The following is a 13,258-nucleotide window of genomic DNA, read 5'->3' as shown; positions in this document are numbered from 1 at the left end:
AAGACAAGACTCACTGACAACAGATAATGTTCATTGCCCCATCACAGTTCTCCCACATTATTATAGGAGACACAAGGTCAACTTCTAGATGTATACCAATCAGAAACACTAGCATGACCTGTATATCTACCCAAATCCATGTCTTGGAGTAATCTCAATTTTCGTTAACTGAATATTGGGGAAAAATGAAGCTTTAATTCCATTACCATTTATCATGAGCTACACTCCTTTCCCATTAGTATCATCTTCCTGCATAACCATTCACTCTGACAAACAGGCAACACAAAGCTTTGGTACTTTAATCACTACTGAGCTTAACTTCAAACTCCACATCCTTTGCATTGTCAAGCTTGTTCATTTTTAACAGTGAAACACTGGCCAGCTTCACCCCTAGCTTATTTTACCAATCTGTGAAACCCTTATACAAGTTTCAATTTCAGATTTAAACGCTCCAATGTCCTTTCCTGTCTGCCATGCTTCAGGCCATCAAAGATAATGGCTTTGGGGATAAATTTCTCAGCTATTGTCTTTGAAATGGCAGTCAAAAAGATCAAAAATATTTGGAGCAATTTTCATTAGCTCACCTTTCTTCACTTATTAATAGATTTTGGTCAATGCGGTTTTCAAATTCAGTTGCTTGTTTTCAAAAAAGTAATAAATGATTTTCATTTCCATTTGTTATTGTCAATTGGTACATCTTCTACCGTCTCAGATGCAACTGGCTGCTGCCTTGTGAAAATAAAAAATAAAGCTCATCAAATGCACATAACCTTCCATATTACTTAAAATAATTGTTGTAAGTAAGGAAATTAGGAGTTCAGAGTGATGTCAAACACATATGACCCATTTGGCCTGCTCCATGAGGACCACTACACTGGACATTCACTTCATTTTGGATTCCTTGCTGCCAGATCATGAGATGACTCCGAATTCAAAGGATATGAAATTCCTTCCTTTAGCTCCTTGGACAGAAATTTTGACTTTTTTTACTGTAATTATCAATGGTGTTTCTCAACAATAACAAAAAAAAATTCCCTTTTTACTCGTTATATGTTTGCTGTCATTCACCTTTAAGATATTGAAGATCATAATCAGATCTGGCACAATAGGCGCTAGATAATATATAACTTGGGTCTCATTTCGTCAAATGTCATGGAAAAGCCAGTGTTAAAACACTCATTTCATGTTCTTGGTGACTGCATAATCTTACCTTCTTCCCGGATTGTTTTTCCACCATATCGATGTTGAGTGGGTAACCTTCTGAAAGTGGTGTTTTAGAACACCCACTCTTGGGCATCGTTTCTCCTTCCCGCTGCCGTCACCTCATTCAAACATCCACTGCATCATCATCGACTGTCTGCAGTAAACAAACGGAAGTGCAAGTTACAGCATCCATGTTTAATTGACTGTGATGTATCTGTCAAAATTTGGTCAAAAATTAATTCTGGCATGATACATTTTAGATTAGAGGTGGAATCCGAAACGTCTCCTCAACTTTTGCAAGGGTACAGCCGGTGTAGAACACACTATCACTCATTCTGTTCATTTTAAATCATGTCCCTTCTTGAGAAAATGCTGATATGCTTCGAATTCCTACAGTATCCCCATACAATTCTTGCTACTACTTTGGTGCTCAAGGTGATCACACTAGACCACTGCTGTCATGATAAATTTTGAACTGTTGACTGTTTAAATATCTGTAAAAAATCAACCATCATCTTGTTTGCATTTGATGCTATTGGGGTTACTCAAGTATTGCCACGTTAAACAATGTTACTGCAATTCAAATAACACAAAACTGGATTCTAAATTGTACAAAAATTTTAAGTGCATATCAAACTGATTGTGACCTTGACTCCACATATAATTTATAGATTGGACTCTTGTGGCACACTGCTGGTGACCCCATTACTGGACCAAGAGACCTGGATTCAATTTCTAACTGCTTCACAGCATGTAATAACATCTCTGAACAGGTTGAGCAAAAAATATCCACAATGATCAATTTCACTGACCTTATTGATCTTGAGGCAGAAGGCACAAGAGGAAGGTGGGTAGGAAGAAAACCCAAAGACCCATAGGTTGAAAAGAACTACAATAACTCTGCACCAGGGCTTTGGCCATGACGATCTTCAAACATTGTACTCATGTGGAGAGAGTGAATTTATCCCAATATCTCAATCAGAAATCTATGCAACAGCACTACTTGGCAATACAGTCACAGCTCCACTATATTGGGGAATTCACAATCTTGATTTTAAAATTGTGCTGCTTTCCCAGACATATTAACTAAAAGTTTCATCACCAGATTATAGATATTTTCTGATCAACCTGTTCAGAGACGTTATTACATACCTCTGAAGCAGGTGGGACTTGAACCCAGACTTTTTGATCCAAAGTTAGGTACACAACTGCTGTGCTACAACACCTGTCAACTTGGAGAAAACTGCCAGATTATATAGACAGTGGGGTGATGGGGAATAGTCTCGTGTTTATTTTGAACTACTGACAATATTTCTTCAAACAAGTACTCTTTGGTGAAACAATAACAATGCTACTAACTGAGCAACAACTGTCATTCAATGTCACTTTTAAGTCACAAGTGGAGGGCTCAAGTCCCACAACAGACCTCAAATACAAAAATTGACACTGCAGTACTGTACACAAAGGGAGCACAGCACTGCCGCAACTATCATATTTTGGTTGACACATTAAATCTAGGCTCCAACTCAGGTGGATATAAAAGATCCCATAGTACTGTTTCAAAGATGTATTTATCGCTGGTGTCATAGACAATATTTTAAACACAAAAACTGACTAACAGCTCATTATCACATTGTTTACGCATGCTGCTTTATTCCCTACATTATAACAGTTACCAAACTTCACCATTTTGTCTACTGTAAAGTGCTTTCAGCCATTAGGTGGTTATGAAAGCACTACATAAATCTAAATTTTTTTATTTCTGTTCCCTTACAGGGAAATTTAAATTTAGACAAAACATTTTTTCCAGCTTCTTCTGCAACGATATAGAATGCAAACCAAATTATTAAGGCTCTTTCAAACTTGGATTGGATGTTAATTTCAACTCAAGGCATAAAGATGCAAATAGATTTACACTGATGTAGTTGTTACAATGAAGTTTATAAAGCTAGTATATCTCGTACTATAGCTTGAACATTGAGGCAAAGAGTATCATGCGACCTGTTATCAAAACTACATGACAGTAAATCTGAGTGATTTGACTGTTGAGAGATCAAAAGACTTAGACTATTTGACTGATAATAAAAGGTGCAAGTTGATTATACTTGGAGACAGTGGCAGCAATGAGATTGCAATGAGTTGATTCCCAAAGTCACTGAAAAGATGTAAATTATACATTTATTTCTAAGATGAAAGGGAATCAAAAATAGCTAATTAACTAAATAGCCAAGTGTACCTTAACAAGAGTAATGTGTTTCGTAGTTTCACAGGGAAGAAGTCATAGGAAACCATTTTGACATGAGCTTGCAGGCTTCCATACAAATTAATGAATATCACAAACAGATAGCAACAAACAGAAAAGGCTGCTTGCCTTTGCAACCTACCAGGATCAGATGCATGAGGCCAATGGTCTAGTCAAAAAGACACATGCTGCAGCATTTCATGAATTCAAGGTGATTTGTTTTGGCATGGTCTGGGAGAAGAAGAATCATTGGAACATGCTTTAAAGCCAAGGAAAATGCCTGGAGATGGTCACTTGAAGTTGCTGCTTGGTGACATGCAAACCCATTGATTGGAAACAAAGCAACTGCAGGCTACTTTCTAAAATACTAATTCATTGGAGTTTAACAGGTGATAAGCATAAAAGGCAAATGTTCCACCCTCTGGTTCAACACTTAACTGTACATAAAAAGAAAGTCCTATTCAAACAATGGTCTTCATTCACTTATTCAGTCATTTGGTAGTGAAAGTTTTAAAATGTAAAATCTTGATGCATCATTCTTTCAGCTATTATTTGGAAGTCTGAATTTCTTTTGAAAGATTCAGTCTCTATGGAAATCAGTGTTACTTGTGGCCAAATAAAATACTGCGGTACCAGTTCTCTCTCTCTCTCGCCCCATGTATCGTTGCTCCTGATTCAATCTCACAATAATGAGCTCACATGTCAAAAAGAAATTGTTACAATAACAAGACAGTAAACATTTAATAATGGATGGGGTGGGATGCTCAAAACAAGACATGTACAACTGTTACAATTTTCCTCGAATTTTTTTTAACCATTGCAACTGTATCATGAAAACACCAAATATTGTATTTAGTTTGCAAAAGGTTGAAAACACAAGTATCATGCAAACAGGTTTTACTGACACTGAACTTCTAACTCTAAATTCTAAGCACAATAATTGCTAAAGAATAACTTTATATATAGTAGAAAATATTTCAAGTTTCCCGCTTTTAGAAACGGATATCGGTTTCTAGTTGGTTGCTGGAGATGGAGACAGAGCCACTGGCAGTTGCTCAAAGTTGTATTATCTTCCAGCCTTGTCTTTGAAGAATGACTAAATGCTCCTAAACATAACTGTGAAAAGTGTAGCTAATCTAGCAAGAAAGCAACTTCAAATTGTGATTTATTGTACATGTGGAGATTTGCTGATACATTTTGGTCAGTATGCACACATGATATTCCACTGCTAAACTGTCACCATGAGAATCATGCTGCAGCAACACAATAACCAAAGCAAATCAATGGCAGGCAATGGGATCCAGAATGGTTTTCTCAGATGTTTGTATTAAAAAGTTGTATTAAATAGTAATTTGCTAGTACAGAATGAGTATTTTGAGAAGAATAAAAATTCACAGGTTGTATCAAACAGCACATCTCTCCAGTCGCTCACAACAAGCACAGCACTGAAGGTATGTCATCAACTTGCACTTACAAAACTTGCAGAGTATTCAGCATTGGATGCGATTCTACATTTGACAACATTGTCTTAATAATCCTGGGTGAGTGAAGAATTACCCTGGTCAGTCAGGCCTGCAGTGTGGTACACGGATATACTACAAACCAAATGTATCAATGTACAGGGTCCTGTTCTTGGCTGGGAGAAAGAACATGTACATGCACTATGCCTGTTTTAACACAATAAAACAGATGACAACCATTCACTGATTCAGTTCTTGGGGCAAAGCCCTGACCAATCCAAGTCAACTTGCCTTTCTTTTCTTTATTCCTTGATGGAATGAGGGCATTGCTGGCTAGGCAGCATTTATTACCCATCCCTATTTGTCAATCAGCATTATTGGTGCATTCTCCACATGAGTACCTCTATCAGAGTCCACCTGCCTACCAATTAGCATTCTCCTCTCATGCAGTATGAATTTTGGTTTTCTCTTTGAATTGGATTCTTGCAAAATATGCTAATATGACTACAAGATGCAAAGCTTCAACATAACGTGCATTTTTCAGCAATACACAGTACATTTAGCTAGATAAAGCTGTTGACTGCATGGACAAACAGCACAAAAGCAATAAAATATCATCTTGGATAATAATCTGAAATAATTTAGGAGATAGCGCAGGGTATCCATGTTGAAACGGGTGCTGAAATTATAAATCTCCTAATCAATGTCCAACACATTAATGCATAGATTAGGCAGAAAATAGTAATCAGAAGAATTTAGACATTGCTGCAAATTACAGCGTTATTAGTTTACACCATGCCATTGTTAACTTGGCAAAACAGCAGCGTATTTAACTGTCCCATAATTCAAAGTTACAGTACTGCCATATGTAATTTGCTACAGGCAATCAAATTTAACTACAAAACTAATTAATTTCTTTTATCAATCACAGAATTGTTAATGATTGCCAATTAAACTTCCTTGTGAGAAATAAAACAACTTTAAGACAGGGCTTCATTTTATTAGAGTTGAAAAGTTATTTTTAAAATTTGTGACTCTTAAGAAAAAAAAAGCACTTCTGCCTGTGTGTCTTGGTTTTGTTTAATCCAGTCGTTCTTTCTCCATTTCCTCTTCTGAACTACATTTGATATAAAATTCATCCACTTCTATTCATCCTTTTCCTGTTTTTGTTTGTTTGTTTTTGGGAAGTGGGCATAGTTGGCAAGGCTAGCATTTATTCCCTTTTCCTAATTGCCCTCAAGATGATGTTTCAAGGAGGTGACTCAATCTACTGCAACCGATGGTTCACTGAAACTCTTCGACGCCGTTTGGAGTTGCTCGATCAGTTCCGAATTGAGCTGTACACAATACAATTCTGGATATCAGAATATAAACAGGACTTTGTCTCCATAGTACGGCACCACTCCTGCCCAGTACTGTAACAGACAGTTCATCTGCAGCAATGAGATTGGTAAAGGTGACATCAAATAGGTTTTTCCTTTATGTTGGCTCATTGAGCACCTGTCGGAGGGCCCACTGACAGTTATACCCTTCATGACAAACTCAACTTTAACAGTCATGATGTTACCATGCTATTCTTCATGATAGATACTGAAGGCCCCCACCCAAAGTGCATTCTGTGCCCGAGCTGCCCTCAGTGCTTCCTTCAAATGTCTTGCTACATTAATGAGAATAAGCTCATCAGCAGAGAGGTTCCCTTGCCCATGGTTTATTTGATGCCCTGAGTCTTCACGGGGTCCAGAGTGCAAGCTGAGGACTCCCAAGGAACGGTGGTGATTGACAACAAGATAAAGAAGACTATAAGATATAACAGCAGAATTCAGCCCATTGCAACCTGCTCCGCCATTTGATCATAGCCAATATGTTTCTCAACCCCATTCTCCTGCCTTCTCTCCATAACCCTTGATCCCCTTACTCATCAAGAACCTATCTCTGTCTTAAATACACTCAATGACTTGGCCTCTATAGCCTTGTGTGGCAACACTTCCCACAGATTAACCACCATCCAGTTGAAGAAATTTCTCCTTATCTCAGTTTTGAAGGGTCATCCCTTCACTCTGAGGCTGTACCCTGTGGAAACTGTAAGCTCAGTCAAAAGGCAAAAGGAAACATATGATAGGTCTAGGCAGCTACGAGTTGACAAAGCCCTTGAGGGGTATTGAAAAATTAGGAAGGAACTTAAACACGGAATTAGGAAGGCCATGAAAATGTCTTTAGCAAACAGGGTCAAGCAGAATCCCAAGGCTTATTATGCAAGTATTAGATGAAAGAGAGTAGCAAGGGAAACAGTAGACCCACTTAAGCACAAAGGAGGGAAGTTATGTGTAGAGCCACAGGAGCAGGAGAGATCCTTAATGAGTACTTGTGTATTGGTATTCACCAAGGAGAAGGACATGACTGATGTTGAGGTCAGGGATGAGTATGTGAATATTCTAGAGAATGTCAATACATTTAAGCCGGCAGTTTTGGGTATCCCAAATTACATTAAGGTAGACAAGTCTCCAGTGCCACATGGGATCTATCCCAGGGTACTGCGAGAGGCAAGGGAAGAAATAGCTGGGGCATTAGCAGATATCTTCACATCCTTGTTGGCCACAGGTGAGGTTCCAGAGGACTGGAGATTAGCCAATGCTGTTTCCTTGTTTAAGAAAGGAAGCAGGAATAATCTGGGAAATTTTAGGCCAGTGAACCTGACATCTGTGGTGGGGAAGCTCTTGGAGAAGATACTGAGGGACAAGATATATGCACATTTGGTAGAAAATGGACTAGTTAGTGACAGGCAGCATGGTTTTATACAGGGAAGGTCATGACTCACTGATTGAATTTTTTTGAAGAGGTGACAAAGATAATTGATGAGGGAAGGGCTGGAGATGTAATTCATATGGACTTTAGTAAGGCAGTTGACTTTGGTACACAAACTAAAATCACATGGGATTCTGGGTGGGCTGGCTAGATGGATACAAAACTGGCTTGATCATAGAAAACAGGGGGTAGCAGCGGAAAGGTGCTTTTCAGAATGGAGACCAGTAACTAGTGGTGTTCCACAGCGATCAGTCTTAGGTCCTCTGCTGTTTGTAGTATATATATCTATAGATGATCCGGAGGAAAACGTGGATGGTCTGATTCGTAAGTTTGCAGACAACACGAATATTGGTGGAGCTGCTGGTAGTGCTGACGATTGTGAAAGGATAAAACAGGATACGGATAGATTGGTGACTTGGGCACAGAAATGGCAGATGGAGTTTAATCTAGACAAATGCAAGGTGAGGCATTTTGGAGAATCAAATTTAGGTGTGAATTATATTTTAAATGGCAGAACCCTTCGGAAAATTAAAATACTGATGGGTCTGGGTGTGCAGGTCCACAGTTCCCTATAATTGGCAACACAGATGGCCAACGTGATTAAGTAGGCACATGGCATGCTTGCCTTCATCGGCCAAGGCATGGAGTACAAGAGTTGGAAAACCACGTTGCAGCTATATAAAACTCTTGTTAGGCCATGTTTGGAGTACTGTGTGCAGTTGTGGTCATCACACTACCAGAAGGATGTGGAAGTTTTGGAGAGACTGCAGAGTTTAGGGGAAATGTGCAAGGGAAGTTTTTCACGGAGAGAGAGGTAGGAGCCTCGAATACACTGCCAGAAGAGGTGGTGGAAGCAGGCACGTTGGTGGCATTTAAGAGGTATCTGGATGGTTACATGAATAGGGAGGGAATAGAGGGATGTGGACCGATTAAGGGCAGAAGGTTTGTTTTTTAGTTTAGTTAGGGCATGATGATAGGCACAGGCTTGGAGGGCCGAAAGCCTGTTCCTGTGCTGAACTTCTCTTTTGTATTTTGGCTCATAACACAGGGAATCTTCTGCATTGCCCTTCTCACATGCAGGCATATTAGCCTATACTACCATTAACTAGGCTCATAACAAACGAATATTTGAATTCATTACGTTAAAAAATCCAGTAAATGTGGCCATAATGTTGTCAGCTCATCATAAAAACAAAACTCAGCATTATCTTTCACCTCACCTACACTGGTCTACATGTGATCACTATGCTTGACAATTAGTGCCGTCATGCCTTAACAGCAGTCCTAAAAACTTTCCCACCAGCAGACCACATTGGAGGGCAAAAGATTATGTAGACAAATTCCTAGTCCCACCTGCTAGTGCAAAGAAAACTCAGTGGAATCAATGGAAAGAATGGTGCTGTTACTCATTAGACACCAATGGAGTTGGTGTCTGCTTCCGAGCTTGAAAGCTTCACTTTTAGGCTAGGCTTCACATTAATCCTGATTCCTCGTTAGTTTACAGCTCCACAAACACAGTTTTGTATCTCAGTTAAAGTCTTGCTTGTTAAGCTATATTGTTGTTGCTCGCACTAATGACGATGTGTACTATACATACGTTATGTAAAGTCAAGAAAGTGGTGGGGATTAGGACTTTGGCCTGTTTTCTTATATGATATTGGCCGTGGCATTACACACTAAGCAACACGCATATTGGACTATGTGACAAACCACACAGAGAACCACTGACCTAGAAAGTCACATAAGAGGGTTGGCTCTTGCTAGTGACATTCAAATCCAGAGAATTTTTTTTAAAAAAACAACATTCTTACTTTCAAATTTCTTAATACTTCTGTGGTACTTTGCAACCTCATATCACACCAACAGCTTCATCAACTCTGCTATATCACCACCTTAGAACCAGGCCAGGAACAACAAACAGAATTCTGCTCTTCAACTGCTAGTCAGCGGGAAGTTGTCAGATGGCGGAGGAGCAGCAACAGAGTGAGTGTAAACCTACCAGAGCTCAGGGCACATTGTCACTGCGAAAAGAAACTGGAGTGACATCACAGGGAGGCTGTGACCTGATAAGTGCAGATTTCCTGCCAGCCAAATTTGAAAAAGAACAGAGTGAAGAAGTATCAATAAATTTAATTAACTCAATAAAGTAATTAACTAAGTAGAAATGGCTGGACAGGTGATGTGTTGTAGTTGTATGAAGTGGGAACTGGGTGATCCCATTGTGAACAGCGGTGACCATATCTGCAGCAAGTGTTGGTTGCTTGATGCACTTCAGCTCAGAGTTGATGAGCTGGAATCTGAACTTCAAACACTGCGGCACATCCAGGAGGGGGAAAAGTACCTGGACGCTGTGTTTCAGGAGGCAGTCACACCTGGTAGATTTACGTTCTTCAAACTTAGTCAGTGGCCAGGGACAGCGGGAAGTGACTGCAAGCAAGGCAGGTAGAGGGATCCTGCAGTGAGGAACAGAAGAGCCTCAGCTCTTGATCTTGTCCAACAGGTACGAGGTACTTGCTCCCTGTGTGGATGAGGAAAAGGGCCGCAGGGAGGATGAGCCAACTTACAACTGCACTGTGGTACGGGAGGCCATTCAAGAGGGAGGAGCAAAAAAGACAAGTGGTACTTGTAGGGGATTCTATAATTAGGGGAATAGATAGTATCCTCTGTAAGCAGGATCAAGAGTCCCGTGTGGTATGTTGCCTGTCTGGTGCCAAGCTATGCGATATCTCTAACCAACTTGACAAGATATTGGACAGGGAGGGGCAAGATCCAGTTATAGTGGTCCACGCCGGAAGAAACAACAAAAGCAAGACTAGGAAAGAGGACCTGTTCAGGGATTATCAGGAGCTAGGAACGAAATTAAAGAACAGGTCCTCAAGAGTTATAATCTCCAGTTTACTGCCTAAGCCACCTGCAAATTGGCATAGGGACAAGAATAAGGGAAGTAAACACATGGCTAAAAGAGTGGCGTGGGAAAGAGGGGTTCCTTTTCATGGGCACTGGCACCAGTATTGGAACAAGAGGGCCATGTACCACTGGGACGGTCTCCACCTGAACCGAGCTGGGACCAATGTTCTGGCAAAAAGGGTAAATAGGCTGGTCAACAGGATTTTAAACTAGGAAGTGGAGGGGAAGGGAAGGGTAAAACATGCCCCATTGTCGAACAAAGCAGCAGGTTAATATGTAGCCGTAGATTCAACTGCGTGGAAAAATGAAAAAAAGTGACAGGAAAGGAGAACTCGGGAGAGGTTATTAAGGTCCCCAGCACACACACAAATAGGAGAGTGTTTGGAAATGGTAAGGAATCAAACTTCAAGCACACTGGATAAATGAATGACAATGAGAAGACAGATAGTTAATACAGGACTGAAGGTGTTATATCTGAATGCACACAGTAGAAGTTAAATGAGCTTGTGGCGCAGATCGAAATTGGCAGATATGATGTGGTGGGCATCACGGAGACATGGCTGCAAGGGGATCAGGATTGGGAGCTGAATATCCAAGGATATACATTTTATCCAAAAGGTAGACAGGTGGGCAGAAGGGGTGGGGGTTGGCTTATTCGTAAGAAATGAAATTAAATCAATAGTAGGAAATGAAGATGGTATAGAATCTGTGTCAGTAGACTTGAGGAACTGTAAAAAGGTTAAAAAAAAAATAGCTGGAGTTATGTACAGGCCTCCAACCAGTAGTCAGGAGCTGGGACACCAGGAGATAGAAAAGGTTCCTAAGAAAGGGAAAGTTACAGTGATCATGGGGGATTTCAACATGCAGGTGGACTCAGAAAATCAGGTTCATTGTGGATTGCAAGAAAAGGAAGGTCTATGAGATGGCTTTTTGGAGCAGCTTGTGGTGGAGCACACTAGAGAACTGGCAATACTGGATTTAGTGTTGTACAATGAGGCAGACTTAATATAGGAGTTTAAGGTGAAGGAACCCTTAGAAGGCAGCGATCATAATACAACTGAATTTACTCTGCAATGTGAGAGGGAGAAGACAGAATCTGAGGTAACAGTATTACAGCTGAATGCAGGCAACTACAGAGGCATGAAGGAGGAGCTGGGCAGAATTGACTGGGAGAGGAGATGAGCAGGAAAGACAGTGGAACAGCAATGGTAGAGGTTTCTAGGAGTTATTCAGGAGACACAGCAAAAATTCATCCCTGGAAAAAAGCAGCATGGTACAGGGAGGATGAGGCATCCACTAGGGAAGTCAGAGATAGCATAAAAGCAAAAGAAAGAGCATATAATGTGGCAAAAGGCAGTGGAAAACTACAGGATTTGGAAGCTTATAAAGGTCAACAGAGGGCAACAAAAAAAAATTAAATATGAAGGCAAGCTAGCCAGTAATATAAAGGAGGACTGTAAGAGTTTCTTTAGACATATGAAGGGCAAAAAGAGAGGCAAAAGTAGACCTTGGATCATTGGAAAATGATGCTGGAGGCAACACTGGGGAACAAGGAAATGGTTGAGGAACTGAATCATTACTTTGTGTCAGTCTTCACAGTGGGAGACACGAGTAATATCCCAAAAATTCAAGAGAGTCATGGGGCAGAGCTGAGTATGGTGGCCATCACCAAGGAGAAGGTGCTAGAAAAACTGAATGGCCTGAAGGTGGATAAATCACCTGGACCAGGTGGACTACACCGCAGAGTTGTTAAGGAGATAGATGAAGAGATAGTGGAGGCATTAGTGGTGATTTTTCAGGAGTCGCGAGAGTCAGGGAGGGTCCCAGAAGACTGGAAAATCGCTAATATGACAGCCCTGTTTAAAGAGGGAGTAAGTCAAAAGACTGAAAATTACACGCCGATTAGCCTAACCTTGGTCGTGGGTGAGATGTTGGAGTCCATTGTGAAGGATGAGATTTCTGAATACTTGGAACAACATGGTGAAATAGGGCAAAGTCAGCGTGGCTTCATCAAGGGGAGGTCATGCCTGACAAATCTGTTAGGATTATTTGAGGAAGTAATGAGCAGGGTAGACCAAGGAGAGCCAATGGATGTTGTCTACTTGGACTTCAAGAAGGCCTTTGACAAGGTGCCACACAGGAGGCTGCTGAATAAGGTTAGAATCCATGGCGTTAGAGGCAAGATGCTAGCATGGATAGAAGACTGGCTGTCTGGCAGAAAGCAGAGAGTGGGATTAAAAGGGTCTTCTCAGGATCGCAGCTGGTGACAAGTAGTGTTCCACAAGGGTCAGTGCTGGGACCACAACTTTTCACTTTATACATTAATGATCTAGATGAAGGGACTGAGGGCATTCTGGCTAAGTTTGCAGACGATACAAAGATAGGTAGAGGGACAGGTAGTATTGAGAAGGAGGCTGCAGAAGGATTTGGACAGGTTAGGAGAGTGGGCAAAGAAGTGGCAGCTGGAGTACAACGTGGGAAAGTGTGAGGTCTTGCACTTTGGTAAGAAGAATAGAGATATGGACTATTTTCTAAATAGGGAGAAAATTCAGAAGTCTGAAGTGCAAAGAGACATGGGAGTTCTAGTCCAGGATTCTCTCAAGGTAAACTTGCAGGTTGAGTCAGTGGTTAGGAAGGCGAATGC

At 40.7% G+C, this 13,258-nt stretch overlaps 1 long non-coding RNA gene across 1 annotated transcript in view; it reads right to left on the bottom strand.

The window, feature by feature from the left end:
* Positions 1-1,211: 1,211 nt before the first annotated feature.
* Positions 1,212-13,258, bottom strand: part of LOC125484956 — a 79,692-nt gene continuing 67,645 nt past the window's right edge. Inside the window, exon 3 of the long non-coding RNA XR_007263745.1 lies at positions 1,212-1,357. This is a non-coding gene — a long non-coding RNA (uncharacterized LOC125484956). The remainder of the gene's footprint in view (positions 1,358-13,258) is intronic.

Source organism: Rhincodon typus, chromosome 15, assembly GCF_021869965.1.
Source record: "Rhincodon typus isolate 14 chromosome 15, sRhiTyp1.1, whole genome shotgun sequence".
Taxonomy (NCBI): domain Eukaryota; kingdom Metazoa; phylum Chordata; class Chondrichthyes; order Orectolobiformes; family Rhincodontidae; genus Rhincodon; species Rhincodon typus.
This window is presented reverse-complemented; position numbering and strand designations above follow the sequence as displayed.